Source organism: Protomyctophum bolini, assembly GCF_963924005.1.
Source record: "Protomyctophum bolini genome assembly, chromosome: 17".
Lineage (NCBI taxonomy): Eukaryota > Metazoa > Chordata > Actinopteri > Myctophiformes > Myctophidae > Protomyctophum > Protomyctophum bolini.
The window spans coordinates 25,321,631-25,329,605 of record NC_137878.1 but is presented as its reverse complement, the minus strand read 5'-3'; the positions used below and the strand labels follow the sequence as shown (position 1 = coordinate 25,329,605).

Below are 7,975 nucleotides of genomic sequence, written 5' to 3'. Positions count from 1 at the left end.
GATATGTAGATGTGATTGATATTTTTTGTTTGTTTTTTTAAGTCATTCTATAACAACACAAAGTAATTGAATTTATTTTATGTATTAATTGTATTTTATATATTACTATGTTATTACTAATTTTATGTATAACTATATTACTAATTGTATTTATTTGATGTATTACTATGTTATTACTAATTTTACTTCATGCATTACAAATAGTATTTGTTTTATGTATTACTGTTATTACTCATTTTATTTTTTGTATTACTGTTATTACTAATTTTATGCATTACTATATTGATAATTTAATTTATTTTATGCATTACTATGCTATTACTAATTTTAATTTACTTTTATTTTACTATTTTAATTTACTTTTATTTTACTATTTTAATTTACTTTTATTTTACTATAATCTATTTTTTTATCGTTCGTTTTATCCATTTATTTATATTATTATCTAGTTATTTATATTGGTTTATTATTTTATTGTTTAGAGCCCTGATTGATCACATCTACATATCACCACTACCAGTCAGGATCTGAGTGACTCAGAACCCTGGTGACCTCCAGATGGAGCCACACAGGAGACCAGCAACGTCCTAAAGAAAAGAAAGAAATGCTCATTACTACTTTGTTCATAAAACAATATTGATTGAAATATTTATTAACAGTTTGCAGAATTACAGTACATGTCAAGCACAAACTTAATACAAAGACTGTTAACTGCAAGTGGACGACCCAATTAAGCATTACACTTGTTTACAAGAGGGTCCACCATGTTCAATTCTTCAAAACATTTAGAGACGTACAAAGACACTTCTATATAGTCAAAGAACAGAACAGGAATTCATCATAAAGGAGGTAAAAAGGGAAAATAAACGTATACAGTGAGGGGAAAAAGGGAGTCAAGGGATTCACATGTCTTAATGACTGTTGGTAGGGCGTTCCACATTTTGGTGGCATAGGAGTGAAAATAATTTAGTCCCTTGTTTGTGCCGAATCTGGGTTGTACATGGTTTGTTGCACTCCCTCTGGTGTTGTGGGTGTGGACTTCGTTAACATAAAGGAAGTATCTAGACAGGTACATGGGTATCTTGGTGGTGTATCGAATCTTGTGGACCAGACCCATTGCAAGATGCTGTACTCTGTCGTCGACCCTAAGGTAGGTTCGGGGGGTGAGGCCAAGTAGGAGCCTGACCAGTTTGTTTTGGGAGGTCTGGAGCCTATAGTTTTAAGGGCCTTTGAGGTGCTGTGGTACCAGGAGGTGCATGCATAGTCAAAGAAACCTTGTACGAGGGCTCCTGTTAAGGTCTTCAAGGTGTTTTTGTTGACCAGTGAGGAGATCCTGTAAAGGAATCTTGTTCTTTGGTTGACTTTTTTGATTACGTTGGTGGCCATTTTATCACCGGAAAGATTAGCCTCCAGGATGGAACCTAGGTAGGTAATTTCATCTTTACGTGTGATAACATTGTCACCAACTCTAACCAAGAAGCCATTTGCCTTGCTGAGATTACTATTAGATCCAAAGAGAATGGATTCAGTTTTTCCCAGGTGTAAAGATAGTTTGTTATCAGCGAGCCAGGTGCAGATTCTACCGAGTTCAGAGCTGAGGGCCTTTTCAACCTGCAGTTTGTTCCTGTCCGAGACTAGCAGTGCCGAGTCATCTGCGAACAGGAACAAGTTGCAGTCACAAGCTGATGTCATGTCATGATCATAGTGTGTGTGCGTGTGTTGTATAGTTACCTTGCTGTGATGTAACTCCAAAGGTGATCAGAAATAGTTGCTCCATCAGCTAGAAACGTGCTCTTCACCGGCATGATGATCTTGTTCCTAAAAAAAGTCTATAGTCAACCCTAACCGATTACAGAACATGATATAAAAAAAACACAACTAGAAGGATTTAGGCCTGTCACAATTACCTAATCGCCAAGTATTTGAGATACTTTTTTTAGAGATTAGTCATAATCGTCTCCATGTTGAAAATGTTCATATATTGTCAAACATTTTAAAGAAATAATGGAAGCAACCGATCTACAAGCTCTAAACGTGTCACTTTGTAATTTTCTTCTCTTTTAGTGTATAAAGTTGTTGAATTATGCCATGTGCAGCTTTTTGTTTACAAAGCCTACAAAAGCCAAAGTTTTATTTAGAATGTTATGTTATGACGCAATTAAATTGTTACTAGTAATTTATTTGAGAAACAATTAAATCGGCCATTATAAAACCTCAAATTCCGACAGGCCTAAACGGGTTCCAGTGATGTCTACCGAACCTTCCAGCTCCATCCGAGCCTCCCAGCGACCCAGAAGTCCTCAGCGGAAACACCCAGGGAAAGCTTCGGATCTCGGGCATCGGCTGAGATCTCCATTCTAACAAAGAACGAAAGACAGACACACACGCACCCCAAATTAGCTTTGCTGTGTGTGTGGGTGTGTGTCCTGTCACAACATACACATGCACTTACAGTAACGTTTAAGAATAGGGATTGACCGATTATCGGCAACGGACGATTATTGGCTTTTTACTATAAAGCCTATAAAAAAGCCCCAACCCTAAAGCGGTTCGTACTGTCGAGTTCCTCACCGAAGCGGTTCGTATATGTTGAGTTCCTCTCCGAAGTCCTCTAGCGTCTACCCAGATCTCCGCCCTCTGTCCTCCCATCCATCCAGGCCCAGGTCCGAAGTCCTCCAGCGTCTACACAGATCTCCGTCCTCTGCCCTCCCATCCATCCAGGCCCAGGTCGGAAGTCCTCCAGCGTCTACCCAGATCTCCGTCCTCTGTCCTCCCATCCATCCAGGCCCAGGTCCGAAGTCCTCCAGCGTCTACCCAGATCTCCGTCCTCTCATCCATCCATGGACAGACCTGCAGATCTCTAGAGGCTCCAGCTGCATCTACTGCCATTTCCATCCTGAGAGAGAAAGAAGAAAGCATTAGCTCTGCTCTACAAGCTCACAACACGTTGCAACGAGCTTGTAGATCTGCTATTTTTGCTGAACGCTCCCTCAGAATAGGGATGCTGGGGTTGAAGTGGTAGTGTCATTAAGACTTTGATTAGCTTGGAAGGCTGACAGACATTCAACCACAGTGCCACTAGGAGGCATCAACACATGTACAGTCCTCAACATCTTTTGTCATTTTTTATTCAAGTGCTTCTAAAAGCAGATGAGATATTGACTCTCAAACTATTGTGCATTTATTATTTGTCATTTAGATTTATCATAAAATATTTAAAACATTTGGATGACTGTAGTAAATGATGCCATTCTTCGTGCCATAACAGTACAAAAGCAGTTATCCATCCTCAGAAACAAGCCATAACTATTCCTACTCACAGCTCATCAGAGTCCTCTGAGGAAGCCCCCGGGGGGGGGGGGGGGGGGGGGAGCTTTGGAACGGATCTCTGTCCGGGAACATCAGCTCGTCTATCGATATCTCCATTCTAACAAAGAAAGAAAAGAAAAAAAACACACCAAATTAGCTTTGCTCTGTGTGTGCATGTGTGTGTGTGTGTGTGTGTGTGCGTGTACCCTGTCCAGCAGTGGCGTTCCAGCGACGTCTACCCAGATCTCCGTCCTCCCATCCATCCATGGACAGACCTGCAGATCTCTAGAGGCTTCAGCTGCGTCTGCCATTTCCATCCTGAGAGAGAAAGAAGAAAGCATTAGCTCTACAAGCTCACAACACGTTGCAACGCCGTGTGAGCTTGTAGATCTGCTATTTTTTGCTGAACGCTCCCCCCAGAATAGGGATGCTGGGGTTTTAAGACTTTGATTAGCTTGGAAGGCTGACAGACATTCAACCACAGTGCCACTAGGAGGCATCAACACATGTACAGTCCTCAACATCTTTTGTCATTTTTTATTCAAGTGCTTCTAAAAGCAGATGAGATATTGACTCTCAAACTATTGTGCAGAGTCATTTAGATTTATCATAAAATATTTAAAACATTTGGATGACTGTAGTAAATGATGCCATTCTTCGTGCCATAACAGTACAAAAGCAGTTATCCATCCTCAGAAACAAGAAAGAACTATTCCTACTCACAGCTCATCAGAGTCCTCTGAGGAAGCCCCCGGGGGGGGGGGGGGGAGCTTTGGAACGGATCTCTGTCCGGGAACATCAGCTCGTCTATCGATATCTCCATTCTAACAAAGAAAGAAAAGAAAAAAAAACACACCAAATTAGCTTTGCTCTGTGTGTGCATGTGTGTGTGTGTGTGTGTGTGTGCGTGTACCCTGTCCAGCAGTGGCGTTCCAGCGACGTCTACCCAGATCTCCGTCCTCCCATCCATCCATGGACAGACCTGCAGATCTCTAGAGGCTTCAGCTGCGTCTGCCATTTCCATCCTGAGAGAGAAAGAAGAAAGCATTAGCTCTACAAGCTCACAACATGTTGCAACGCCGTGTGAGCTTGTAGATCTGCTATTTTTTGCTGAACGCTCCCCCCAGAATAGGGATGCTGGGGTTTTAAGACTTTGATTAGCTTGGAAGGCTGACAGACATTCAACCACAGTGCCACTAGGAGGCATCAACACATGTACAGTCCTCAACATCTTTTGTCATTTTTTATTCAAGTGCTTCTAAAAGCAGATGAGATATTGACTCTCAAACTATTGTGCAGAGTCATTTAGATTTATCATAAAATATTTAAAACATTTGGATGACTGTAGTAAATGATGCCATTCTTCGTGCCATAACAGTACAAAAGCAGTTATCCATCCTCAGAAACAAGAAAGAACTATTCCTACTCACAGCTCATCAGAGTCCTCTGAGGAATCCCCCGGGGGGGGGGGGGGGAGCTTTGGAACGGATCTCTGTCCGGGAACATCAGCTCGTCTATCGATATCTCCATTCTAACAAAGAAAGAAAAGAAAAAAAACACACCAAATTAGCTTTGCTCTGTGTGTGCGTGTGTGTGTGTGTGTGCGTGTACCCTGTCCAGCAGTGGCGTTCCAGCGACGTCTACCCAGATCTCCGTCCTCCCATCCATCCATGGACAGACCTGCAGATCTCTAGAGGCTTCAGCTGCGTCTGCCATTTCCATCCTGAGAGAGAAAGAAGAAAGCATTAGCTCTACAAGCTCACAACACGTTGCAAAGCGGTGTGAGCTTGTAGATCTGCTATTTTTTGCTGAACGCTCCCCCCAGAATAGGGATGCTGGGGTTTTAAGACTTTGATTAGCTTGTAAGGCTGACAGACATTCAACCACAGTGCCACTAGGAGGCATCAACACATGTACAGTCCTCAACATCTTTTGTCATTTTTTATTCAAGTGCTTCTAAAAGCAGATGAGATATTGACTCTCAAACTATTGTGCAGAGTCATTTAGATTTATCATAAAATATTTAAAACATTTGGATGACTGTAGTAAATGATGCCATTCTTCGTGCCATAACAGTACAAAAGCAGTTATCCATCCTCAGAAACAAGAAAGAACTATTCCTACTCACAGCTCATCAGAGTCCTCTGAGGAAGCCCCCGGGGGGGGGGGGGGGGGGAGCTTTGGAACGGATCTCTGTCCGGGAACATCAGCTCGTCTATCGATATCTCCATTCTAACAAAGAAAGAAAAGAAAAAAACACACCAAATTAGCTTTGCTCTGTGTGTGCGTGTGTGTGTGTGTGTGCGTGTACCCTGTCCAGCAGTGGCGTTCCAGCGACGTCTACCCAGATCTCCGTCCTCCCATCCATCCATGGACAGACCTGCAGATCTCTAGAGGCTTCAGCTGCGTCTGCCATTTCCATCCTGAGAGAGAAAGAAGAAAGCATTAGCTCTACAAGCTCACAACACGTTGCAACGCGGTGTGAGCTTCCTGGACTACAATTCCCACAATTCTTTGGTGCACTGCTCCTCCTTGTGGATACGGGGGAGAGCTGTCTTACTGAGACAACATGTAGTCCAGGAAGGAAGTGAGCCCAGTGTCCATGGCATCAGAGACACCGGGCTCACTGCTACAATCTAAAATATCTAAAACCACATATTACATACATAAAGACCCCCAGGAAAGTGTTCTAAAGCTACTAAACGTCATTAACATATATGTTTTTGCAAAAAGGGTGAAGTGTCCCTTTAAGACTTTGATTAGCTTGGAGAGCTGACAGACATTCAACCAGTGCCACTAGGAGGAATCATACTGCCATGCTATACTTCGTACCATAACAGTACAACAGATATCCATCCCAACAAGAAATATTCCTACTCACAGCTCAGAAGTCCTCAGAGGAAACGCCCGGGAGGGAAGCTTTGGAACGGATCTCTGTCCTTCCACGACGTCTACCACGACCCATCCACCCTAAGAAAGAAAGAACGAAAGATTAATTTAAGTGACCAAGAGCCAGATATGTACATTGTGTCCTTTCACATCATACACAAAATGTATAGAGAACATTTAAAACAGAAGCAGACCATACCACTCGCAGTAATAGAAAAGTCTAAGTGGTTTCTTACTTTGAGCCGCCTTCAGAGCCCCCCATGCAGATTCATCCATGGACAGCGAGAACTGCAGATGTCCACCTGTAGGGGCTCCGGTTGAGCCTCGCAGCATCTGGAATGAAGACACGGTGGTTATAGTCTATGAATGGCTTTGCACATCACTCACTTGTTGCTGCTGCCAATAGGAATTTGTGATGTCTGTGTGGCGACAATTGCTGTGTGTCTGTTTTTTTATAATACATACAATTTATATAGCACTTTTCAAGGTACCCAAAGTTGCTTCACAAAACAGTAAAAACAAATTTATTTGAAAATAAACTAGATTAAAAAGGTTCAAAACTAGAATTTTTTGGCATGTTTGTGAAGCTTTTCGGTTCCACACCAGTAACTGCTGTTCAACACTAACAGCTACATCCATGACCTCCCTGCAACAACATCAATGAAGTATGGCTATGCAGACGACCCGAGTACTGTGTCCCAGTCTGGAGCCGTAGCTCTCATGTCAAGAAGCTGGATGCTGCCCTCAACACCGGATGGGCCACCCCAAACAAACTGCCTGCCTGTTCTCGCTGGAATCACTCCAACAGAGGTCAGACGAGAAGCAGCCACGCTGGCCCTCACCGGGAAGGCACAGCTGAGTGAATCCCAGCCATCTCCTCCACAAGGTCGTCAGAGACACCACAGCACACGTGCCTCAAGTCACGGTGCCCTTTGCCACAACACACACACACACACACACCAAGTCACGGCGACCTTTGCCACAGCACACGTGCCTCAAGTCACTGTGCCCCTTTGCCACACAGGCCCAGGAACTGCTCCACACAACACCAGCTGACACCTCCAAGGCATCCTGGGTGAAGGCAAGACAGAGGGACCAGTGGAATACATTGAGGACCCCAAATATGTTCTTTGCCAGCACCTCCCCTGCAGAAGTGGGACATCTCGGACAGTGCCCACTGTGAATGCGAGGATCCACTACAGACTGTGGAACACGTAATGACCATTTGCCCCAAATACCGGCCACCGAATGGTGATCGTGGCTTAGGTGACCTAGACAATGACACATTGTACTGGCTTGCTGCAACAGAGCTGAAGTTCTATGGACATACGGCAGAAGATGTTTAAGAAACTTATTTTTTGTAATTTCTTCATTTTTTCGGCAAACCTTTGTGGCATTTAATTTATGGAACATGTGGATGTTTCTTTATTTATTGGTGAAGTTTTAGTGCCACTTGTGGCATTCTTTGAAATGTATTGACACGTTTGATATATGTTTTTGTTAGGGATGTCCGATATTATCGGCCGATAAGGCATTAAAAATTAATAACCCTAACCCTTAATTTTACTTTATTTATTCTTTTACATTAAAAACATCTATACAAGCTCACAATACAATAAGACACATGTGAGCTTGTGAGAGATTAGATCATTTTAGATGAGACATTTTGCATGAGTCATTATTAATTATTACTTTTGGTATTTTAAGTACATTTTATACCAAAACCTTTGTACCTTTACTCGAGTACATGTTGAATTGTAACGGAGTATTTCTATAT

At 42.7% G+C, this 7,975-nt stretch overlaps 1 long non-coding RNA gene across 1 annotated transcript; it reads right to left on the bottom strand.

Annotated features, from left to right (window-relative positions):
• Positions 1-348: 348 nt before the first annotated feature.
• LOC308331868 lies at positions 349-2,822 on the bottom strand. Its single transcript, XR_013965634.1, has 4 exons — positions 2,572-2,822; positions 2,261-2,357; positions 1,732-1,818; positions 349-587 (listed from the first exon to the last, which is right to left on the bottom strand). It is a non-coding gene; the product is annotated as an uncharacterized lncRNA (long non-coding RNA).
• Positions 2,823-7,975: the final 5,153 nt, after the last annotated feature.